The 26,416-nt window shown below is 46.9% G+C and overlaps 1 long non-coding RNA gene across 1 annotated transcript; it reads right to left on the minus strand.

Annotated features, from left to right (window-relative positions):
• Nucleotides 1-15: 15 nt before the first annotated feature.
• Nucleotides 16-26,356, minus strand: LOC119816949. The gene is made up of 4 exons (XR_005285852.1): nt 25,707-26,356; nt 3,380-3,470; nt 1,234-1,302; nt 16-503 (listed from the first exon to the last, which is right to left on the minus strand). It is a non-coding gene; the product is annotated as an uncharacterized LOC119816949 (long non-coding RNA).
• Between the last annotated feature and the right edge of the window lie 60 nt (nt 26,357-26,416).

Consider the following 26,416-nt stretch of genomic DNA (forward strand, 5'->3'; position numbering starts at 1 on the left):
AGTGGGGGTCTTACTTTGAAGTGGTGCCACACTCAGGTGACCGCAGCAGGGCTCTGTGTTACACTTTTCAGATTAGGGTGGGAACGGTGTTTGTGGCTGTTCCTGCCCCTGCCTTTGCAGTCACCTCAGCCATCTTGCTGTTGTTGCTGCCACATGTCCAACGTGTCCCCACGCCACAGTCTTTACGCTTGCTGTCCCATCTACTTCTAGCGTTCTTCCTCCCAATCTTCAGCCCATCCTCACAACTGTATTCAGGGCTCTGCAAATGCCACTTCCTTAAAGAGCCTGTCCTGAGTTCATCATCCAAATGGCTCCTCACGCTACCCATCTCATCATGATCTTTCTGATGATGTGTCATCGCTATGTGAGTTGCTGTATCCAGTGCTACTCATCTATTGCGTTTCTCCTCCAGAAGAAAGTGAAATCCACAAAAGAAGATCCTTGGCCTGTCTGCTTCTCTGTTAAATTCATGGCATGAATGTTTGCAGGGACTCGGTCTGCTTCTGTTAAGAAACAGAAGGAAGAAAACTTGCCTTCTTCTGCTTCACATTTACAAAATCAAAGCTTTCTGGAGAAGGGGTTACAAGGAAGAATGCTTGGAGCCAGGCAGACCTGCAGTTACTGAGGAACTCTCAATCTCAGAAGCCAGCAATAATTCTCTAGTGCTTCAACAAAGGACAGCTGCCCTTAAGGACATAGAGCCTGGCTGAAGACTCAGCCGTTAAAACAAATAATCTGGCTATGTACAGTGGCCCAGTCTGGCAGCCAAAGACAGAGGATATGAAGTTTTGAGGGCACCATGAGTTATGTAGCAAGTTCGAGGCTAACCAGAGCTACATGGTAAGACCTGATCACCACAACAAAACATGGAAAAATAAAATCAAATAATACGCCACGGTCAGTGCGTGTGGCAGGGCATGGCGGCGTGTGGCAGGGCATGGCGGCGTGTGGCCTATATGGTGTGGGGTGTGTGGGAGTGTGTGACATATGAGATGTGGTGTGTGTGGCATGTGGTGGGTAGGGATGTGTCAATGTGTGCTGCTGGTGGGGTGTGGAATGTGGAAGGTATGGAGTGTGTGTAGTAGGAAGTGGGAGGGAGCGTGGAGTGGGGGTAGCTGAAGGGGAATAATATGTGTGCGCGTGTCGAGATACCTATGGCTGTCGCCGGCAATGAAGAGAGAGAGATTTGTAAGCAGCCTTTAAAGTGTTAGCAAGCTTGAGAAATGGCCTTACACAAGCAAGAGAATCCATCCTCTTCATTTGGATACAGACTCCGAGAGTTTTCTGGTGAGTTCAAGAAACCTGTGGAGGAGGAAGAGAAGGCGCTTCAAGCAGGGGAGCAACCTGGGCAAAGTCATGGAATAATGACAAACTCTCTGGGACGGAGACGTGACAGAGTCAGATTCCGGTGTGGTCCCTGTGCTAGTAGGACATAACAGTGGCCAGGTGCCAGATAAACAGATGTTGTGGTAAAGGCTACCCCAGGTGGTGTGGGACAAACCCAAGTTCAAGAACTGACTGTGTCACCAATCCCATTCATTCTGGCTTCACCCCTAAGGAGCAACAGGCTGGGAGGAATGTGGAAAGTACACTCTCCCTTGCTCTCGGCAAGGATGGAGGACAGAGCCTTCATGCTGGGGGGGTGGGGGGGGGGCTTGTGTAAAGAGAAAACACTGCAACTGTTTTGTCTTTGCTTCAGCCCGCTTGAACCACAATATTTATTTGGAATTTGAAACTCATTAGAAGCGGCTGTGAGGTGTTTAGCTAGGGCAGCTTGGGTTATCAAGAGACTGAGAAAGCTTGGTCAAGGTCTTGATATCCCTTCTGAACCCTTCAGTGTGACAGAGGTCTGCGCCACAGGAAGCGCAGGGAGATGCTGTGAGCCTTGGAAGCTGCTGTTGGTCCACAGCGTGAGCTCAGGCTCTGCTGCTTAGTCCCTGTGCGGGTTACAGTCCTGGGGTCCTGGAGTGTCAGATGCTTCCTACAGAACACACTGCTATCACAGGCTCATTTCAAATAAGCAGGCACCTGGCACATACAGGTCCCAGCCAAGTACAAAGCTGGGCACACATTTGGCCAAGGCTCCTCTCAGTAGCCTACCCCTTGGTCATAAAAGGATCCTCCTGAATGCTTCCCATGGGCTGCCCACCCCCCTCCAATCAAGTCTCAGTCTATAAGAAGATACAAGGTGGATTTGAGCCTCAGAATACAGCTCCAATGAATTATGGGAACTTAGAGTATGGACTTAGAACCACCCCAGGATTAAAAACCTTTTTTATTTTAATTTTTATTTTATTAGTGTTTCGCCAGTATGTACATCTATGTGGGCGTGTTGGATCCTGGAGTTACAGCCAGTTGTGAGCTGCCATGTGGGTGCTGAGAATTGAACACATGTCATCTGGAAAAGCGGTCAGAGCTCTTAACCGCCGAGAGGCTGAGACAGTTAAAAAAAATTTTTAAACTCCAGTCACAGTTAAAAATCTTTTAAAAATTATCCTGAAAATCTGATCCACTGTGTTTTGATGTCCATCCACTCTGCTTTCCCAACCCTGACTTTCTGCATCCAACTGGAAACTTCAAATGCAAAAGCCAAGCTTGACATGAACAGAATACTTAAGCAGCGGACACTGTTTGCACTGCCAGACAATCTACAGTCTACGTTTCCTAGCTCTGGCCACAAGAATTAGAACAGGACTCCCTCCAAAAGGGAGGAAAGGAAAGAGAGAACTCTGGCCCTCTGATGTCAACATTGGTTGTTTGGGAAATGATTGTGAGGGAAAAATAAAATGAATCGTCCTTAGTTCTGGAACCCACAGTGAGGGTTGTCTTCGAGGCAGTTAGTATGAAAGGCCTGAGCACGCGCCAGTTCAGCCTATTTCTTAGAAGTTCGCTAGGCACGGCAGTAAAGAGCTCAGGCTTGGTTTGGGCAACCCCACTAGACCAACCGCACCATCCAGAGACATCACCATTCTCCAAGTAAGCAAAAAACAAAGGCAGAGAGACTAGCATCATTGAGTACCTTATGTTGATCGTGTTACAGTATAAGACTCACTGAAACCTGGATGAGAAGTCCCTGTGTTTGTTGAGGAGGTAACCCCAAATTGTGCCACTACTATCTGCACCCCCATCTCCTTATTCAGCGCCTCATAGCCTATGGGCACCAGGATATCATCCTTCCTCGCAACACACCCTTACACAAGTCACTGAACCCTCTCCATGCCTCCATGTCCCCTAGTGAACTAGAATGTTAGCAAGACCGCTCTCACACTGCAGTTGTACAAATAAATGAACTGGTTAGCGGAAAGAGTTCAGACCGCGCTAGCCAATGGTTTCCGTCCTGTGCACACAGCTTGCAAACCTGCCAGATGGTTGTGCTCACCTCATCCTCACCGCCACCCAGTGTCTGCAGAAAGTGCACCTGGCAGGGTCATCCGGTTCTTAATTGGCCCGAGAGTCCTACTTAGACCTGCCTAATAATAACAAGTGAAACAGAACACTTGGTTAATTGTTTTTTAAATGTCCCAGGCTTTATAGATATGTATATATTCAGTTTCCAAAACAATTATATGAGGTAAGTGTTGCCAACCCCCAGTTTAAAGATGCAGAAACCAAGACTGAGGGAGATCCAGTAATGTTCTCAAGACCATAGGGCTGGTGACTGTCCTATAGAGGTTGAAGAGCAGGCGGGCCCTTCCTCGCCCCCTGAGACTGGCCATAAGACTCGGACTCTGAGCTATGCTGTATTTAGATAGCACAGAGCAGGGACCTGAACCCTGAGACTGAGATACGCACGCATGCACACGCGCGCGCGCACACACACACACACACACACACACACACACACACCGAGGAGGACTTAGAGTAGAGGAGGAAGCAGGCAGGTTCCCACAGAGGGAACTTTCTGGAGAGGACCTGTTGCCCACCAGCTAAACCAACAGCACTTAGCCTCGGCTTCTCTGGTTGCTCAACGCCTGTCTCTCCTGCCTCCCAAAGTACATGGGAAGAGAGTCTGAAATCTCCACTTCTCTCAGCAGATGGGGCCTGGGTTGGGAGAACTCCACAGGGCATCAAGTATATTTATGGAGTGGAGGAAAGTGTAGAGACTGCCAGGATTTTCTTTGTATCTTCTATTTTCAGCTAAAATAATTCTGAGTTTTATAGTCTTCTTCATTACTGTTTTAATAAGATTGCATATTTGTGACTTGAGGGCTAGACACAGGAGGATCAGCCTGTGGCTTACAGGACAGGTCAGTCCTCACTTGACACACCCGTTGGAGCGTGTAGGGTCCATTCTGGCTCTCGTCCATCTCTTAATAATCATCATGGGCCAATTTTACCCCTACTCCCTACCACAGGTTAGTACTTTTGCAACGTCATTGATAGCGCACAAGGTGGAAGAACAGCTTGAGCTCTGTAATCAGACACACTGAGTTAGAATGTCTCACTCTGGCATTTGGGGGACCGGTAGGAACTTGGTAGCAGTGCAGGAGCTGGAGTCATGGAGACAGCCTCTGGCTCTACCTCCTGCGTGGCTGGCACAGAGGGCTAGACCTGTGGGGACCTGCCGCTGAAAAGCCCAGACTTTGTTTACATAGGGAGCCAGGGTGGAAACTGGCCTTGTATGGATGAAACGCTGGAGGGCCACTGGGGGAGGCAAAGAGAAACAGCCTGATAAGAATCTGCGAGTAAGTACGTGAAAGAATGCACTGAAACTCCCTCCCAGGATCACAGAAACCCGACCGAAATTCGACCTTAGGGACCCGCCTGCATGCCCCATCCTGCTGGCTAGACAAGCAACCCGAGGCTAAAATGGCTCTTGAATTGTCTCCAGGCCAAGCCACCTGCTTCCCGTAACTTTCTGTCTGTGTGCTCTGCCTGTGGGCACCACCGTAGGGCAGGGGGTGCAAGCCTGTTAGAAGGGAACCTCGCTTTATTGAGCACCTACTAGTACTGCTTCAGTTGCTATGCTGTTATTCATTGCTTCATTCCGGTTTTTCATCTGGCAATGCGCAGTGCCAGATAGGCTAAATCACTTGCCCAAGAATACGAAAATCAGGCAGATGGAATAAATAGCTTGGGTCCAAATTACTGTCTCCACCTTTTCCCACCCAATGGCGCTGCCCAGAGAGGCGCCAGAGCCGACGTACGCGGTGGCAGTGTCTCTGGGCATCACCGCCGCCACCCCCTCTACACACACACCCACACACACGCCCCGCGGCAGGGTCATTCACCTGCGGGTCCACTGTAACACAACTTATTGGCCCCACCCGCTCGGCCGATTTAGCAACCGGAAGTTGCGCGCCCAGTGACTGCTGACCCAGAGACGCTGGTCCTGTCCTACCCCTGGCAAACGTCGTTCAGAAGGACTTACAGGTGCACCTCCCACCCCCGGGCGCAATTCTCTGGTCTCCGCCCGGATCGCAACCCCGCATCCGGTTCGGAAGCAATGGAAACTGGTCCTGCCACAGAGTTCCGGGTAGGGCCCTGCCCACGCCCACCCCACGGCTGCCCCAAACAGGTTTCTTCACTTTCCCTGTGCCGACTCTTGCCCCAGGCTGGAAAAGGAAGCTGATTACTCAATGAGCCTGAGGATTGTTCTGGTTCCCAAGAGAACTAGCCACCAGCTAATCAGCCAGCTGGACCTTAATGAAGCCAAGGCAGGTACTAGGGCTATAGCTCCGAGAGCCGCCCAGCAAATATTCGAGGATCCTTAGGCGACGTCCATTCTCTGTGCTCAACTTTTAAGTCCCAGGAAGAAAGTGGACAGGATGTAAGGGGCCACAGCAGCCAATGAGATCCACCAGGGTGTAACGCATGCCAGAGGCCGATATTGGCTTACTAAGCCAACGTGCTTACTGAACCATCAGTTCTAGGTAGGCACCAGAGATACCAGCTTGATCCAAACAAATCCTTGCCTTCAGAAGTCCCATCCTAATGAGCACGAGGTTTCAAGTCATTTTGAAAGTGATATACACAGACACAGTACCCTGCCCACCCCCCAGATTTGAGTTACAAATACTACTTAGTAGGTTTACAGTGCTTAAAACTAGCAGAGATATCTGTGACACATCAAATCCACTGTAGCATCTACCATGAGAATGTGGTTAGCCCGTGGAACACTGGCTCAGGAAAATGCAATGCTTTGCCCAATATTCTATTCCCGTTTCCATCTTAGAAGACCAGCTTCCACCAGAGAGTTGCCTGACCACAGCTTGGAGGCCAGCGCTCCTAGCTGGACACTCCTCCAGACGCCCAGAGCCCCTCTGATGAGAGGAAAGGGCACTCGCAACTTCTAAGGGTCCTCAGTGTGTGACCAGATGCCAACCAACACTGGTATTATTCCCTGGCCACTCCTTTCCCCTCGAGTCCCAGCATCTGCACCTGCTCCAGCCTGGGAAACATGGCATGGGAAGCCATCCCTGTTCCAGTGAGTGACCCTCTTGAGAACCAGGCATGTAGGGACAGATCCTGTCACCCGCAGATGCCTCACCAAACAAAACAGTTTGGCAATTACATGTACCCTTTTCCGAAGCTCCTGCAATCGTCCTGAACTCCAAGGAACTGCTACCCACTCTCTGCCTAAAGGTACTTGCATTGATTTATTTACCTAACCACTATTTTAGCTCATGTGGCATGCCTGTCATTGTACTCTGAGCTACTGATACTCTCCCAGAGCCTTGGAAAGTCTTCTGCCACCTGAGATGAAGAGAGTCCCTGGAATACAATTATAGTCACCTAGAAGTCCCACAGGGGCAGGCACTACCACACGGTAACTGCTGTGCAGGGGTGGGGTGACACTGCATGCAGGGGTGCGCTGATGCATGTAGTCCTCAGCAAATGTGTGTTATGTTGGTTAGTTTTCACCAACTTGACAGTACAGTCATCTGGGAAAAGAAACCTCTGTTGAGGAGTAGGCTTCATCAGACTGGTCTGTGGACATGTCTGTGAGGACATGTCCTTATTTTTTATTAATATGGAAGGGCCCAACCCATAGTGGGTAGCACCATCCCTGGTCAGGTGGGCCAGGGTTATAACGAAATTTAACTGAGCCACCAGAGGAAGCAAGCCAAGAGGTGTTTTTCCATGGTCTCTGCTTCAGTTCCTCCCTTGAGTTCCAGCCCTGACTTCCCTTGATACAGGATTATAACCTCTAAGTCAGTGGTTCTCAACCTTCCTAATGCTGTGGCCCTTTATTACAGTTCCTCATATTGTAGTGACCCCCAACTATAAAATTATTTTTGTTGTTACTTCATAACTGTAATTTTCTGTTATGAATCATAATGTAAATAACTGCATTTAAGAATGGTCTCAGGCAACCCCTGTGAAAGGGTTGTTCAACCCACTGAAGGGTCACAACCCACAGGTTGAGAACAACTCCGAAAATAAATCTCTCCTCCCTGTTGCTTTTGATCATCGTGTTTATTATAGTAACTAGGACATGTGTCTGATGCTGGAGACCTAAATATCAAATAAACCATTCATGTCCTACAGATTGCTTCAGGTCCTCCAATTAGACAAAAGAACCATGGTTTTAAGAGTCAAAAGAGACAATCCAGGAAGAAAAAAGAAAGGAAGGAAGGAGAGAGAGGGAGGGAGGGAAGAAAAGGAGGGGGGAGGGAGGGAGGGAGGGAGGGAGGGAGGGAGGGAGGGAGGGAGACAGGGAGGGAGGGAGGGAGGGAGGGAGGGAGGGAGGGAGGGAGAGAGAGAGAGAGAGAGAGAGAGAGAGAGAGAGAGAGAGAGAGAGCTCCTCTCTTCTCCAATTCCCAGTCTTCTGTATGGAGGGATATCCAGCTCCCAGAGAGTCTGAAGCCAACCCCCAGCTACTACTTTTGCCTCCGTGCCATCCTGAGTTGGGCCCTAACCCTAAACCATAAATACATTCTCATCCCATTCCCACAGCAGCCACTGGGCTCTGAGCACAAGAAAGGAGGAGGCCAGTGATTCTATGGCAGCCGCTTGAAGAGAAAGAGGCTGAGAGAAGCAGAATGAAGCAATCTGCCATGGTCACACAGATAGAGAGAGTCCTCAATTTTTCCACCCCAGGGTAGATACCTGAGGGCTCTAGACCAGTACCAGCCCCCACCCTCTCCTTTGACACAGACTCGCAAGGACTTGTGGGTAGACCTGTACTACAGAGCTTCTAGGATTCACTCCCTGCCTCCTCTGTCACTGTTCACACGCTCCCAGCGGTCCTCACAGCGCACACAGGCTGGCTTCCTTTGCAGTTGTCCATCCTGGTGTGCTCCTGAGTCTTGTGTGCTTTTCTGTACGTAGGTTAGACTCTTTAAAAACGAATCACAAATAGGATCTGAAAACCTCTTAGGAAATTACCGTTCTCCACAGGATTTCTCCACTTTTTATTTTAACATGCAGACCCTGCACCATCTCTTCCCTAGGTCTTCCTGTGGCTCCCCAGTGTCACCCAGACAGAGCCTCTTTCGGCAGGTCCCCTTTCCACATCTATGTTTGGGATCCACAGGGCCAGGCTCATTATCCTCTGCTCCTTCCTCCTTCATAGGACCTTTCTGCCTTTCAGCCTAGCTGGTTCCCATTCTCTCAGTCTTGAGGCCTCAGCTGAGACAACACCGCCTCTGAGAAGCTCTCTCTGGCCACCTCCCCTCCAGCCTGCTCTCCTTACTTCTCTTCCAAGGTAGCAGCCCCGCCTGTTCATTTCCCAGGAACTTCGGCCCTTCAGTGTTACACTGGCAGATCTATTTTTCTGTTCCTCTCATGGGCCCACGAATTCTTTGAGGGCAGGGATTGCATTTTCTCATTTCTGCTTCCCAGCAGGGGCTCTGTGGACGTATCCTGACCCAAACTTAGTGAATAATCTCTTTACCCAGGGCCATAAGGATTTGCCTCACTCTTGCTTGGAACATTGATTTCTAAGCTGGGTCTGTCCCATTCTCGAATTAAAAAGTTCCTGGAAGACATTGTGATAAGTTAAATTGTGTCTTTAAACAGTATGACCAGGTCCTAAGTTCCCGTCCTTATAAAGGGGACCTAATTTGGAAGCAGGGTCCTTGCAGAAAGAATTAATTAAAGATTTTAAGATGTGATCATTTGGGTTCAAGGTGAACTTTCTATTCACTGATGTGTTCTTATTAGAGAAATGAGAGGTAGGTTTGGGATGCAGAGAGATGCAGTGAAGACAGTTTGGAGTTATGCTGTTATAAGTTAAGCAATCCCCCCAAAAAGGGGGAGGGACCCCAAAGGAACACAGCCCTTCTAAGACCTTAGTTTTAGACATTCTAGCATCTAGAATGGTGCCAAAAAAAAAAAAAAAAAATACATTATAGTCATTTGTTATAGGAGCCACAGGGACAAACTGTGTTGTTCATGGTCTTGCCTCACACCTATTTTGCACACAGCAGGACTTCCACAGAAGGCCTTGCCAGTAGCCATCTGCTCAGTGGGTCATGTAAGGCCTGGAACTGCCTATAGCATCCTGTAGTCTCCTCCCTACAACTTCATAAGGGGTCACACACATTCAAAGCACAGTATGTATTTAGTTAGCACCTACGATGTGCCATGGTCTGCAAAAGACACACAACCTGTGTTTGTAAATTCATATGCTGAGAAAGAGAGAGAGAGAGAGAGAGAGAGAGAGAGAATTAAAAATAAGTGAATCACACTGGCTTAGCATGTATGAGGCTCTGGCATCAACCCCCACTACTGAAAAAAAAAAGAAAAAGTAAAAAACAAATAAATGCATACTGTATCACACAGATACAAAGAAAGGCAACAACATGGAGGTACTGGGGGGACTGCGGTGGTGTTTTCCATAAATTGTGGAGGAGGGCTTTCAGAGGAGGCCACCTGTGAGCTGAGGCTTGGGGAAGTCAGAGCGCCAGTCAACAGTCTCAGAAGGAAGAAGGAACTACAGGTGCAAGCCCCATACCAGGAATGGACTAGACACTTCCTGTCACAGCTGGAGCCCTCGGCATGGGGGCATCCAGAGTGAGCCCACAGCTGGGCACGGTCTTAACGGCGCAGATGCGAAGCTGCATCCAGGTTCCTGTATCTTACGGCAAGGAATTAGACATGGGGCACATGATTAGAAACAGAAATAGGATGATCTAATAAGAAAAGGAGAGGAGAGGGGGTTGGCTAGTGAGTTGGGCCTCCAGCAGCACCTACCTGGCCCATGTTTGTATACTAGGCCCATGCAAACGTATTTCTTGAGCCTGCTCCATTTGTTGTCTGAAGCCCAGGTAGAGAAGGGTATTCAGTTCTTCTGTTAACCAGCTTCTTTCATATGTTAATATGATGTTGCCTTTTCAGTCTCTACTATTCTGCCGTCTGAAGGTCACAGAGTTTTCCAGAACACTCAGGGAGACAACAGGCAAGCGTTGAGGCGCAGTCTATGCCGGAAGCAGCCCAGGGTGACGAGATCTGCCCAGGGTTGTGGAAGGAGGGACCGAGGGAAACAAGGCTAGCGAGAAAGCTGCTGAGCATCCAGGGGCAGGTGTTGGTCTGGACAGGAGAACTCAGTCACAGCAGAGCTAACCAAGAAGGGAAGACGGGGAAATGTGGGACAGGAAAGAAAGAACGGGAAAAGGGGGAATGGCAGGTGAGAGCAAAGGATGTGTTTGGAAGTGGAAGTTCAATCAGCTGTTCTTGAATGAAACACTCTAGGACGGAGACTAGACCTTGGGAGAAGCAAGCTGGGCCAGCCACCTCCTCTGCGCCATCATTCAAGCCCTTGCATGTGCTACTTTATCACACAGCAAACATTTCAAGGACGCATAACAAAGCTCTATGGTATAGGAATGAAAACCGAGGCCCAGGAATATTAATTTCTCCAGGGTTGCACAGCCAACGGGGAAATATTAGATTAAGAATGGAAGTATTATTTTGAGTCCAAAGGCTGCTCAGCTCAAACCTCGTTCTGGTTGAGGACAGAGCAGTAGGTAACATAGTTCCTGCCTTCAGAGACCTCCGAGCCTGTAGGAATACCATCAGGTCAGAACTGTTATTATCCCTATTTTTAGAAATGAGAAGAATCAATGCCCAGAGAGATTAAATGACTTGTCTAGGGCATAACAGTTACTAAAAGGTGATGCCAAGATTCAAACCCCAGTCTATCTCTAAATATCTTTGCCTCCCTATATCGTTATGTCAGGTACTTGCTCAAAGAGTTAGTGGAATATACCTTAAACCGCACTCACAGAGAGGTGGTAGGTTCATTAGTCTGTTGTAAGCAAGGCTGAAGCAAGTCAGTTTGAAGGAGGATTCACAGTTTTAGAGATTTTGGTCTGGGACGTGGTTTTCAGGGAACATTCAAATCCAAGCCCTCGCAGGAGTTATGGTAGAAGCCAGGTCATTTACCCTCTCTAAGACTTTTAAAAGAACGCACACACAGAGAATAAACTCGTTGACATATATACCCACACATATGATATGGGCACACCCATAAAGTACACAGACGCACGGCATTCCAAAGCCAATGACTTCCCAAATTATCCTCTGCTCTCTGTGCATGTTAAGTCACTCACTCAATTAGGATGAATTACCAAAGCCACCTGTCTCTTCTCCACAAGTATGCAGAGCTCGTCTCCAAATTACCTAACGTATCAACGAGAAAACATTCTGACTTACGTCCAACTTAAGTTAAAAGTAACTTACGTCCAACTTAAGTTACAAGTAACTTCCCTTGGAAGCTCAGGAAAGCAGGTAGGGGAGTTGATATCTCAAGCACTCATCTTTGAGGTATGGAGAAGGCCACACAACACTCTTGCTGGTGTCTTGCAAGACCCTGCTACTACACACTCAGCTCCACTTCGGTGCCAGAAAAGATCAGTGTTCCGGTAAGGGGTGTTATGGCATTGGCACTAAGTGTGTCCCTCTGCGAGTTCCTAGTTCAGGAAAACCTGCCTCCTCTCCCCGCTAGCTCTTTGATCCCAAGCAACTGACCAGGTTCTCTCAGACAGCCAGAGGGGAAGAGAGTACCTGCTCCTGTACAAGCAGGAAATTGCAACAGATGCTTCAGAAACCTTCATCCTGCCTCCCTGCTTCCAGTAAAGAGTCTGAAGAAGAGCAAAGTTCATAGGTTTGACCTTTCCCCTACATGGTAGGGCAACTAGCTTCCAACCAATCCAACCTATAATTACCGTCTTTGGCCATCACAGGAAGGAGTTGAAGAAAAAAAAAAGTCAGATGTTTTCTGCATAAAGGCAGGCCCAGGCATCATTACCCACGTTGCTAGGTGTTGTTAAGCCGCCACCCACCTGGCCTCAGAGTGGGCAGCAATTAATGTAATTAGCGCAGTGATGAGTGTCCTCCACAATGATAAACAGCTCAGCCCTGCAGAACTTGACAGACCTGTTGTTCTCAGGAGGCTCCTGACCCTGCGCATCCACCAGGGGAGTGGCGGAGTGCATTTGAGTAGGAAGAGTCCTGCCTTTGAGTCACGTGGAACCAGACGTAAATCCTGCCTTTGCTAAGTCCTACCTGTGTGGCAGAGGGAGTTACCACAGTGCTCTGAGCCTTAAGTTTTCTTATCTGTAAAATGGGGATAATAATATTCTCATAGGACGATTACTGCTATCTTTATCATCAATACTATCATCACCACCCCCACCCCTCTCATCATCCTTGTCCCAGCCTACACCAGGCTGGCGTGGAACTACAAAAACCCAAGAGCTGGGGCAGCCCAGTCTCTTTTTCTTTGGCTCAGTGAAGAGAGAGTACTAATAAAAGTGGTTTTCAGAAAAAAAAATCTGGAGTTCTAAATTCAAAAAGAATCTTCAGAAGTACTCCTCCATCTGAGGAAGCTAATGTTATAAATAATTGCCTTAGGTATTCCTACTGACACAAACCCAAGCAACACAGCAGTTGGTGGTTATTAAGAACCTAGTCTGCTCAGAACCTAGTCTAGTAAAACTATGTGAGGCTGAGGATTCTCACAAATGACCTCGGATTATCCCAAGTCAGTGTGGCGGCAGATGAGATTACTAATGAGTACTGTCTGTTTTCAGATCTACACAGCCTAGCAAATGAGGAAGGGAGCCCTTCAGAGTGGAGCCATGTAAGCACAGCTAGGGTCCCTTGAAAGGAGAGCTCTAAGAAGGTCTGTAGGTGGAGGGGAAGCCAATGGGAGGAGGACAGACACTCTACCCAACAACACTAAAGGGTTAACCCACGGTCTGACCAAGGGCTGGGCCATATAGACTCTAGGCGCATGCATACTGGCCAGTGGGAAATGACAAGAGACAGGAAAAAACCATTTTGGGATCCTGAGACCTTCAGACCGAGAAAGGACCAGAGAACAGTGTTTATCAGTTTGGGATCCCTTCACAGGGAACATGGTAATAAAATCCCCAGCTGATAGTTGTCCCTTTACCCTTTTCTATGATAGAGTGAGGTTGAAACTATTAATATTAGACAATAAATTTGAACCCACTTTAATTTGTTTAATAAAACAGATGTTAGAAGTCCATAATACTGGTAAAGACGAGTGATCTGGCCAAGGCTCCATGATGAAGAAACTAAGACTTAAAGTGACCTTACTACTTGTCTCTAGAGCACATACTCATTGCTCAGTTGGGATGAATGTCTACAAACCAAACCGCGCATGAGATGAAGTACCCAAGGTTAACCACGCTTTAGTTTCTGACACCAAATGCTCATTTAGACGTAGGGAGAGGGACCACGGTACCTAGAAACCATTGTTCGTTAGATTTCTGTGATCGGCTTGGATATAAGAAACACAACAAAGAAGCCAGCAGCACCATATCACCACCAGCAACAAGAAATCTAATCGCTCAGGAGATTCAGTGGCACAGGGATTTAGCAGGCATGGCAGAAGGGGTTCTAAAAATGTCTTGTGTAGAGTTCTGAGTTCTCCAGATAGGAGAAGAGCTAGTGCCCATGCAGTAATGGAAAAAAAAATCCAACAGGGTCTCCAGTGACACTGGAACAGGTATTGAAGAACAAAATTTCTTAACAGTATTGGCCAAGTGCAGACTCCACAGAGAAAAGTGCTCAACATCTGATCACTGATGGGGCCTCTTTTCTTGCCTGGGATTGTCACCATCTCTCCTCTGGCTCATGCTACCTCTTCTCTATCTTGTTTTATTTATTACATTGTAACCCTTCCTTGATGCTTTCCCTTAAGACGGTCCTCATTGCTCATCTTCAGGACCAAATAGGTATTTAGAAATCTTCCAGATCTACAGAAACAATAAGTCCCATCACATACTGTTTACATATTCAACATAATCACAGCATACGTACTTCCTGCCCAGATATTTCTACCCATAACATTTATTTATTATTGTGATCTATGTTAATTGGTTGATTTCTTATTTCTGCATAGAAACTATAACACTGGCAATTACACTTCACATTTATTAAGTATTTGCTATGTCAGCTAGTATCATACGGACACAGAAACTCGCTGAACATTCACAATCTGAAATAGATTCTCCCATGAGCCTCCTTTTATAAATAAGGGGTTGAGACACAGAGAGGTGCTGGGTCAAGTCTGTACACGGAGTAAAGGATGCAGACAGAAATTCCTTCCCAGCAACCTAGGGACAGAAACCATAAGAAATATGGAAGTTACATGCCTACTGTACACCACTCCATCCTTGGGGCCTTGTCAAAGTCTGTCATGGAGCAGTGTTTAGTGGGCAGCTGTTGGGAGGTAAGGAAAAAAGGTACAGAAGGAGGGAGGGAGGGAGGGAGGGAGGGAGGGAAGAAGGGAGGAAGAAGGCTGTGTGTTTGACTCTCCTGGTTGAAGAAGGATGGATACCCCATGATCTATCTTGCCATACTTGGAAGCAACAGGTGCATCCCTAGAGATACAGTGGAGTCATACACTGTCCCTGAAAGCTTCCAATCCTCAGCTTGCCTGCAGACAAACCCTGGTGCTACCTCAAAGGGTCCAGAGGTTTGCCTTGGCTACTGGAAGTCCAACTGCAATGTAACACTTCTGCTCCAGGGACCCCATGCTGAGTCCTTAGAGTACAAAGATGAACATCAGGCACCTTTTTCAAGGAGCTCACAGGCTAGTAAAGAAGAGGAGCCCTAAAGCAAAGGAGGAGAGGACAGAACTTGATCAGGCTTAGAAGGGAAAGAAGGACAGGGGCACAGATGTATCTCTTACTGACTACTACCTCTGGGATTGATTGCCTATCCTGATAATGAAGTCCAGAAGTTTGTGAAAGAAAGAAGGTAAATGAACAAGGTGAATATGGCCCACACTGCTCTAATGCATAGTATTGTAACCCGAGTTACAGCAAGACAGGGTTACTGCAGGGCTGATGACCAATGGGATGGCAGCAGTATAAGAGCTCCACCCCCCCATGATAATAATCTTAGAAGAGCTTATTGTGTAGTGTCTATTGTCTTTGAGCATATTCTCCGGCTCACTCAGCAGCTTCATCCTTTCTCAGCCTCTGTCAAGTCGACTTTGCCAACTTCAAAGGATAGTTCCTATTAGCTATAGCATGTAAGTGCGCATGTATTTGCTCATTCTAATTCAACAGGTCTTTCTAATTCTTTCAGTTTTATCTTAGCATTGTGGCCATGGTTTTCTAACAGGTTGAATGGTCTGCCCCAAACTGGGCTTTGCAAAAGACCAGTTATTTTTAATGCTCAACTCTGAAGAACACAAGCTGTTTCAGGAATACACATATCAACACATACATGCTACATGACATATGTACATTAAAACAGAAATGTTATCAGTTTAGCAGCGACTTTTCCACTTGGTATTGTGGCATTCCCATCAAAATTCTCTGAACAAATCTACTTAATGATTTTGTATTTATATTTACACTTGCCTAAAATTTTGAGCAAACAATCACTTGTTATCAATGAACTGTAGTTCCCAACAATTGTGCGTCATCTCCCATGAATATCTTTGAGGTTTCAAACAGTAAGACATGGAAAGAGAAGAATTAGATGGATTTTAAATATGTTAGTGGACACATAAAATGGAAAGGCTGATGGGTGGGTGAGTGAAATCTGATCCTGATAAATGTAATATTGAGTTGGAAGTGTCACTCCCAGCCTTCTAAGCACTGACCACTCCCACAGGGTATTTAGGGTCACACAGGAACAAGGAAAACGTGGTGTTTTGGGGTTTGTGTGTGTGCTCTGTCTTCCCCTCAACATGCTCTCCCAGCCGCCCGGGAGTGTGCCCCTATTAAACACGGGCACTTAATTTGGTTTAATCTGGTCTGATTGGCGTTCTTTTGTGTCGGCGGAGCGGCTCATCCTAAGATTTTTCCTAACAATAAATTACTGTCTAAGACGTTTATGTGGGAAGCATATGATCGGTTCTCCTAAGCTCTATCAGCCTGTACTTTCCAAACTACTTGGAAGAGAATGGAAATTAGAACACGTCTAATTTCCTGGCCAACATTTTAAGTAAACTAATCTCTCTTCCTTCTCCTTGCCTCCCCCCCCCCCCCCCCCGCCATCTCAGATTTTGCCTACATATATGTCTGACCATCACAAGCATACCTGGTCTCTGTGGAGACCAGAAGAAAGTGTCAAAATCCCTGGAATTGAAATTACATATTGATGTGAGCTGCTACGCGGGTGCTGAGAAACAGGCCTGGTTCCTTAGCATGAGCCACAGGTGTTCTTAACTGCTGAGTCATCTCTCCAGCTCTTTAATGCTCTTTGTCACTGGGTGTGCTGATTCAGGGCTGCATTTGGTTCTGTTGGCCTGAGGAAGCGACAGAAGATGACACTGCAGTTTGTAAGGAACTTCTCAGAACCTAGTGAATATTCCCAACTGACTCAAATATTTGCTGGCCGGGTTATGCAAGGAAACAATCAAAGACTCCGGGTCCACCCATGATACCTGACTTCTTCCCATTTCATTTCTGGCCACCAGGTTATTGTGCCACTCAGCCAACTCACAGCTGGGAGTTTCAGTGACCAATCCGTTTCTAGAAGTGTAGACAAACCCTGCCCAGAATGGCCATTTTGGCAAAATCAATTTCTCCGTAAATAAGGAATACCTGCTTATCATAGGCATCTGAGCCAATTCTGGAAACTGGGACTTTATAACAAGTGGCAACAATATAAGCAGATGGCATGAAATAGCACCTGGCTATTGTTTATTATTAGTGCCACACCAGAAGCTGCACACGCCAAGCTGGTTTAAACTTTTACCTGCCGTGCCAGGCAATGAATACTCTGGTTGAATGGCCACTTTTGCGTCACCATGTTCAGTACTTCATGCACTGAGTTTGTATTTTTTTTTTTTCAAAATGCATAGCACAACTTCAGGTGATGCCGAGCACAGCCTCCTTGGCATGTACTCTTCCTCTTGCTTTATTGGTTTTCGATCGCATCTACTGTGATGGATTACTATTCAGAGAATGCTGCCTCTTTTCCTTATACAACCTCCACAACTTACCAGAGCGAAGCCTGGGCCTTGAAAAGCTTGGTGTCTGCCCACCTACCATGTTCTGGACCCTGAAACTGTATCCCCCATAGAGGTTGCCTCTCTAACAGAGATCCAGAATGACCACATTAGGAAGCCTGGAGTTTGACCCAAAGCCCAGCTTCTCCAGCGTGCATATCACATATGCACACAACACGACAACAAGGCAGCAATTCCAGGAAAAGCCATCATGACATAGAAAACCGCAGGGGTGGTTGGAAGGCACAGTGGACAGCAGAAAAGCCTGAACGGGGCCTGGGGAAGGCTAAGCCACCCCGACTGACTACAGGCCAATGAGCAGAAAATAAAGTGGTCGGGGCTGGCTGAAGCTTAGATTTTGTGGTGGTTTGTTTCCTGATAATTGCTGGTTAGTTGACCCATTTTGCACAACACGAACGTAAAGCAATCATCTTAGTTTTAAAGAAAAATCCCCTTTCCTATCCAAGTACTAACCAGGCCCTGCCCTGCCCTGCTTAGCTTCTGAGATCAGACAAGATGGGGCACATTCGGGGTGGTTGCAGAAGCAAACTTTTCTCCCCTCCAATTAAAGTGGCTAATAACCACCTGGTTCAAGCCATTTCCTTCTCTTTTTTTCTAACTCCAGGATTAAATGAGCAAATATATGTTAAAAACAACACAAAACATTTTAATATAATGCTGTCCCCCTAAGAAAGGACTCACAAGATATTTTCATTAGTAATCTCATACCAGTATGCTCATATACTTGCAGGGTAGTTTGGTTTGGGTTCTGGTTTTTGTTTTATTTTGTTTTGAGACATTTTAAATTCTCTGTGTAGACCAGATAGGCCTCAAACTTGTAGCAATGATTCTGTCTCAGCCTCCGAAGTGCTAGAGGTACAGGTATGTACCACCACACATGGCTTATGGCTTTTTCAATTTATCCAAAAATAAAACCATGTTTACATGGTCTCATTTATGGCCTTATAGCTTACTTTTCTTACTTAAAGCTATCATTGGGCTCCTCCAGGTCAGCTCATATTTTCAAGACAGTTCATCTTTCAAAGTGGCTATATGACAGTCCACGGTTTGAATTATAATATTCGAACAAACCATAAAATTAGCTTGTTTTACCTATTTTCATTTTCTAGATAGAGAATCTAAGATTTATACTGCTAAGTATCAGCTGCCCTCCCTATCAGATCTCACGTTCTTCTTCTGTGTCGGGCTCCTCTTTGTGGCATGCTTTAGCCCACAGAGGATGAACGGCAGTGACCTCTGAGCATAGTTTTAGGTGTCACTCAGTGGTATAACCTCTCTCTTTCAGTACACACGAGCAGTATCTCAGGCAGGGCTCTTCCAGGCTGCGCCTCAAGAGTAAACATTTTGGTCTGGATGAAGTGGAAATAGTCAAGCACAAAAAAACAAACTCGCGTTGTTCTAAGTCTCTGAGGTTGCTGATCATTGTTCCAACAAGATAGAAAATGTTGATGCAGCACTTCCGGACTTCCAAGTATTTGGATGTTCACTGGAAACACCATCATGGTTTAGCCATGTGCCAGAATGCTGGAGGAAGATATGGGTTGAAGGGATTACTGAGAACAGCGGCCTTCCCGGCATTTACAGCATTATCGATTGCTTCCCCACTAGCTGCCAAATCAGTAGGAGTGGACATAACAGTGTCACAGAAAAGGCAAGTCCCTGCAGCCCAGGACAAACCATCACTTGTGTAGGGAAGGTCCTTCAGCAGGGACAGGTCATGGAATCTCTGTCCCGATTTCTCCTACGCCGCACACTCCATACACACAAACACACAAGGCACTGTCTGTGATGAACAAAACCACCATGAGTATTTTAGAAGCCACAGAGAAAGCAATGGAGAAGCGAAGAGAATGAGAGGTCGCCCTAAGTTTAAGGCTACCTTCACTGTGGATGAGCTCTGAACCCCAGCTCTCTCAGAGGACTTCTTTAAAGACCTTTCAAAGGATGGAAGATAGAGTCACAGCAATCATATAAAAATGTTTTTATTTTTAATTGGGAATGTAATACATGTTCACTGTAGAAAACTCCAAAATAAAGAAGGTAGCATAATGAAGAAAGTAGGAACTACACAGATATCACAAGTGTCAACATCTTGGTGGCTATGGCTTATCTGCTCTTAGCAGAAACTTTTCATATGACAACTGGCCACATTACAAAGCCTACCAAGGCATCTAAGCATGTGCATAAATGTATCTGTCCCAAGTTCCTCCTTCCCATCCCTCTGTTATAACTCCAAACGTGCCCTGGTCCCTAGCATCTAAGCTTTCATGAACATACCCGTTCTTCTCTTTGCTGCCTCTCCTTCCCCTGCCTATTTCTACTTATTTTGGAAGATTTTTATTAACCAGTTTCTCCAAAGCACTTTCTTCAACCATCCTGGACAGCAGGCCCCTTCACCCAGGAATCCTGTAGCTCAGAGTGTTATCAAGCTGGGCTCATCTTGTCTACTTTCTTATCCATTTTCCTTGCTATACTTCAACCAGTGGTCAGGCCCTGAAGTTGTTTAGCAACAATTGCCAGTGGCTAACAGATATCAAACACTCAAAAATATTGAATGTATTAATAAAATATTTAGCAATATGTGATACTTGTATTCTGAAAGTCCCCCCCCAAAAACCTGACATTTCAATATATGTCCACTCAAAGATTAAATACAGAAAAATATAAAAGACATACTAACATGTCTCATGCAGCTTATAAACTCAACAGGAACACACCAGTATATAATTGGCACTATCCTCTTTCTTTTCAAGCTGGGACAGCCAGGACAAAGGTGCCAACTTCAACCCAGCGTTTCTTCTCATGGAGGGTGTCCTAAAAGCACCTACTGGAATAAGAAGACATTATTATCTCTACTCCAAAATTCCAGTGGACCAGCACAATGAAACTGATTGGTCAAAGTCCAGCAGGAACATCCTTCCATGGGGTTATTCAGAGATCAAGGTTCCTTCTACCCGTGGCTCTGTTCTTCTGTATGTCCTCCAAGTCCCATACATTCCCAGGAATTATGAGAAGACTTTCTGAAGCAAGCCTGCAGAGGCACACACATCACATCTGTCCACTCTGTACAGGTTAAACACCTGTTCACAAAGGCAACTGGCTGGATAGACAGGTGAGAAAAGGAGAGGGCCCAGGGCACACTAAAATTTTTCCTGGGCAGATGGGCATACCCTGTCCTCTTCAGCGATTCTAAAGACACAGAACTTTGATATATGGATTTATTTGATTTATGGATACCAAAAGTAGTTGCTTTGATATAATGTTCATTCAAACGGCTTGTCACATTTGGGGAACCCGAAACCAGAGTGGGAATCATTATGACTAGTCACCAAATATTACCAGCCCTTTGCTTTCCTGCTTCCCTCGTGGCTGAGAGGGCCAGAAGATGAGTTTTAGTCAATGAAACTGTGAGAAGTGATATGTAACATTTTAAAGCAAAGGCATGGAACTGTTCAGACATGAGTCTTCAACTCTCTCTTTCCCTCTATCAAGACAGCATCCAGGTTCCTAGAAGTGGGCAGTCCACTAGCTTGGGTCCCAGAGGAAGGTGATATTATTAGAGACCCTGCCAACTTTAACAGACATGAAGCAAGAAGAAGAAATCCACCTTTTGTCACAAGTCACTCAAGTTTAGAAACTTACTCTGAACTGCAGAGTGGCTGGAGAAAAAAAGGTGCAGGAGAAGGTATGAGGAGAGGCCGGAGGGAAGTGAGGGTATAGCAGTGTAGAGAGACAGAGGAACAAAGGAAGAGGGGTGGTTAAGTTGACAAAGATGAATCGGTGCAGGACAAGAGGCCCAGGCTAAGCCATCCAGGTAGGAAATTTGCCATGATCAAATGTTATGAACTAAGTCCAGGAAATATTTCTGCTTCACTTTTAAAATACCCATAATTCCACATGCAAAGACAATTTTTAAAAAAAATCCATCACTAAGCTTTTATCCCGCATCATGTGCCAGATACTTATTAGGCCCTAGAGATACAAAATAAGAATGACACCATTTCTGGGTTTTGAGTCAGTGATTCAAGAAGCCATTCAAGAGTAACAGGGACTCTATCTTCCAGCTACCTACCCATTGTGTTGAGAGCCAAAGAGGATAAAATGATTGTGTGAGTTGGAAGATTGGTAGCGAAAGCTTTTGGAGGAATGATGATTTGATCTAACCTTTGAAGAATAAATAGCTTATATAAAATTACATTTATTTTAGTGTGTGTGTATGTGTGTGTGTAGGTCAGATGACAACTTGAAGGAGTCCATTCTCTCCTACCCCTGGGTCTCAGTGATTGCACCAAGGTTGTCAGGCTTGGTGGCAAGCCCCTTTAACCACTGAGCCACGTCTTAAGCCAGTACACAGTTTGATAAAGAATAAAAATATATGAAGGAGGTAGATAAAGTGTTTGGAGAGGCTGAGACTCTGAGGTATGGACGGAATGTGGATTGTAGGGTGTGGCGGATGGCATCTCTATTTACAAATACTTGCTTCCCTCCCCTGTGACGTCAGGCTTGACCACGTGAACTGCTCTCAGGAGGAGCTTTAAGATTTGTGTAGTCTTTGCTCTCAGCAATGTTTAGAATGAAGATGCTCTTGGCTGGGGTCCCAGAACCAACATGTGTGTGCAAGTACAGACAGAGCTGACTTCTGTAGACGCGTAGCATGAGTGGAATATAACCCTGCGGCTATAATCCGGGAAGATCTGTGGATGGCTTCCACAGCAGTAATCTCGCCTAGACAGAAGTGGGTACTTCAAACTCCTGGCTTTCAGGCATACAGTGGGACTGAATGTCCCTGCACCCTTTCAGGCAATGAGTCATGTGACTCATATCAGCTTCTAGTCTATAAATTCAATAATGTGCATCACACCTGGAAAAAGCTCTTAAAGTCAGCATGGACTCGTGCCTTCTTTCTCCACCAAGATGACTATCATGATTCCGGAAGCACGATTCAAGACGAAAACTTCTACAGATGAGGTAAACACATTAAACACAGCCCTTCTGAACCTGGGCATATACAATGAGCAAGAAGTAAATTTCTCTATAAGCTACTGAGATTTTTAGGGCTATTTGTTATAGCACTATAACTGCACTTGACCTGACTCATTTAAAACATGGCATGGGGTAACACAATAAAATCAAGACACATAAAAGCCAACCATTCATCTCTACTGGCCAACGGCTAAGGATGCAAGTTGAAAGGATAGTGATCTTTTTGGCAAACCTCATCTGTCATAAGTTAAGAGACAGATAATGAACCTGTCAGAATGTTCCCCCTGGGTGGGTGGTGGGGTAGTGGAGGTGGAGAGACTAAGCAGCACCTATCTCCAACTTCTAAGGGCCCACTAACAAGTCAAAGTTTCATTCGACCACATTTCACCAGGGAAACCAGTGAGTTCATTAGGCTTCCTTATAGAAGATGGAGGGGACCTGTTACAGGCAGGATTGCGGGAGACTCTAAAGCAGCTGAGCTGCAAGGCCTGCACCAGCATTGCTCCCCTGTGGCTGCGTGGATGGAGACTCTTTCCCCAAGTCTTCCCCAGACTATACAATCCAGCAACACCCGGAGACCCCACAGCCACATGCGATTAGGGTGCAATAGCATACACATGGCAGGAAGGAGTGACTAGAGGCTCTGGTGAGGGCCCAGTGACACCGTCTCTCCCTCCTTCCAAGTAGGGAATGTCAACAGCACACGCCCAACTCTGATGATCTTTTCCAAGTAGGCACAACTGATCTTAAGGACAGTGCCTTACAATGGGACCTAATGAGAGAAAGCAAGAGGTTATAACCCCAGGCCAGGAGCATTTGCAGGTGGCGACTGGAGTAAGATCTAGGTCAATGTGGCCATATTGTAAGTAGGAACAAGAGGGAACAGAGAATCCAAAACTTTGGAGGTTTGCAGGTTGAATAGAGGCAATCCCAATAAAATAAAACAAACAAGAGAAGGGTCTGGAGAAGTTCAGCCTTGCAGCAAGGGGTAATAACCTATAACAAGACCCTGTCTCAAACTATCCAAACCAACTCCTCGGTATACTGAATGATGGTACCTAATGTTCATTCCGCTCTGGGGAGGAGAAGAAAGGTACAACTTTCCCATCTTTTAAGCCTGACATACTCAAAACCAAGCCAAAAGCAAGAGGAAAGAGATGAGCAGAACACGAGGCAGAAGAGTAAGAAAGCAAAGAAACGGGGCAAACCACTGGAATGGGACCAGAAAAGAACAGCTGCTGTGGCTCCTCGCACTACCTCTCAGCTTTGGCCAGCGGCATATGAGAAAGAAAGCCAGTCAGGAGGCCATGCCGGAGACTGAGGGCCTGAAAGCGGTCCTTCCTGTCTTCTTTCCTTCTTCAGGGGAATCAGCCCCAACAACCCCTCAGTTACAGCATGAAGTTCACATCCAGGCTTTGAGAGACAGTGTAGAGAGGCGTCAGGTCCAGGTATGTCTTCCTCTGAGGGAGAACTAGCTACCCTGCACCCCGTTCACTTTATATGATGGGGCAGAGACAGGGCTCTGCTTGGGAAGGGAAGGAACTGAGGTCACAGTAGATGCTAGCCCCTGAGTGTTTTCAGAACACGCCCACCCCTCAATCCATTCCTGCAATTAGGGCCTGGTTCTGCTCATATGACCACTTTCTGTGACTTTGGGTTTGCCGGAAGTCTTCCAAAGACTTAATGAAGACCCAGGGCTTTAAAAGATATAAGACCTTGAAGATAGTCTTTTGTAATGCAGGTTGATTGTAACTCCCATACAAGTGTAGTTTCTTGTAGGGTACAAGGTATTCCATGTGGAGGCTCAGTTGCAAAGCGCTGAGCTATGCTACGCCAAGTCCATCACCCCAGAGGCCCAAGTCAGTAAATGATGGTTTCTTGCTCCCTCACACTACTTGCCCACTATAGCTGAGCAGGGACCTCTGTCCACTGTACTGCTTCTCACCAGCTGTGACTGAAGGGGACCTCAGCAAAGCTCTGAGTGACTCTCCGTGTATTCCCCTTCAGAGCTTTGCAACTGAGCCTCCAGCAAGATGAGGCTCGATAGCAGTGGCTGACTGGACTGTAAAAACCCCTTCTCCCAGACAAAGAGGAAGTTGATGGCGGCTTGCAAGCAGAGGCATTAGCAAGAGCACAACTTTTTCACCTTGGATGAAATGTACTATTTCTTAACCGAAGTAAAAAAATAAGCCTCCTAGGCCGCAGGAGACAGGAGAGGCACAGGACCCTTGGGCAAAAGATATATACTTACACAGTCCTAAATCCCCGAGTTTCTAAATACAGGAGCAAGAAAACAACTTCTAGGCCATCAACAACACTTCCCAAGCAGACAACCAAAGCTTTGGGAGAAAATACAAAGGAATATAACACAGACTTGGGGTCACTCTCCAGCTGTCCCTGCACCCTAAGCAAGACACATGAACTTTCTGGGATTAGTTCCTCCTGTGTAAAGTCTAGGTAACAATGTACGCGCCTCAAGATGGCTGTGGGAAGAAAACAGCATACTTAAAGTGCTCGGGCTAACTGGCAGATAGTGGCTGTTTAATGGACAAAACTTACTTTTATTACTGTTATCATAAATCATGTAGAATATGAGCTCCTTGATTAGGGGAACTCATTCTCTCTTTGGGGGAAGTAAATGGATCTGGACTTCACAGAAACCCTGCTCTATCTACCCTGCCCCCACAAAGGTCAGTGTTTGGCTGGCAGCAGCCAGTTAGTTACCCTCTGCAGCCCTAGTGAAAGCGAAATGAGCACGCAGGGGCAGGGTAGGAAGAGTTGGCCGGTTTCCCACCGATACCAGCTGCCATTGGGCTCTGAATTCTCCAAGGCAAAACATCTTAAGGCTACAAACCCTGGGCTGAGTTCTGAGGCAGCAAAGTTCAAATTAGAACCTCGGAGCTTAAAAAAGGTCCAACTTCAAACCTTAAGTCCTGGGCGAAAAGGAGGCTTGGATGAAGAGCTGGCTCACGGCCTTTTGCTACCTTGCTCACCGGTTCCTGCCAAATCAGTCAAATCACACCCCTGTAGTCTGGTACTCCCGAGAAGGCCCAGGGAGAACGCCGAAGGGGGCAAGGAAAGGGACAGCCAGGCGACCACCTTCTAGTCCTGGAGTCACGGAAGATAACACTAATGCCTGACAGCCCGAGACGGCGGACCTCACCCGCTCTACCTGCAGATGAGGTCAATAAAGCTCAGAGAAGTTCCGAGATTTGCACTTATGCCATGAAAGAGCCGGGCTTGCCACCTCTTTAGACCTAAGGGGTGGAGGATGGAGGTCGTATAGCTGCACCCTAGGAAAGAAACCACTTACATGTGTCTAGCGCTTCCTAGAGGCCGCAGAGGATATGGCTCCACCAGCGGGCGGGGAGGGGAGCGTTTAGCTTGCTTCTACCAGGGACTCCGGCTTAGGCAGCGTGACTTTCGGGCGAGTCGGCGGCTCTCAAGACTTGTTTTCCCAGAAGCAAATCAGGAGGGGGAAAGGGCGGGCGCGAGCTGTGTGCGCTCGAGCACAGGCGATCGCCGGGGTTTCCCGAGTTTTGAACCCTTAAATGTTGGTTTTGACCCCCCCATGGGCGCTGGGGTCACACCTTAATTTCACATCTAGAAAACGCGTCCCTCTGAGGCAAAGCGAGTCCCTCCCCGCATGTCCCCAAAGGGTGACGTGTTGTGCCGAGGACCCAGAGGAGTCCGGTTCCTAGTACCGCAAATCTCTGACTTCCAGGTACAGCACACGGCGGCGCAGAACCCCCGCCGGAACTTAACCAAGAGACAAACTTCCACGCGTGCTCAAGACGTGGGAGGGACACTCTCAAGCCCGTTCAACTTCAACCCACTTTCGCACTCCCGGGGCACACACAATCATCTTAACCCGCGCCGCCGCCTCCCGGAAGTGCGGGGGTGCAGAGCCTGCTGGAGCTCAGGTCGCTCAGCCCCTTCACACGTGTGTGTGTGTGCGTGCGTGCGTGTGCATCTGTGCGCGCGTCACCTCCACTCTCGTGCGTGTGTACCACCTCCACTCCC

The sequence above is a fragment of the Arvicola amphibius genome, chromosome 6 (genome assembly GCF_903992535.2).
Source record: "Arvicola amphibius chromosome 6, mArvAmp1.2, whole genome shotgun sequence".
NCBI lineage: Eukaryota > Metazoa > Chordata > Mammalia > Rodentia > Cricetidae > Arvicola > Arvicola amphibius.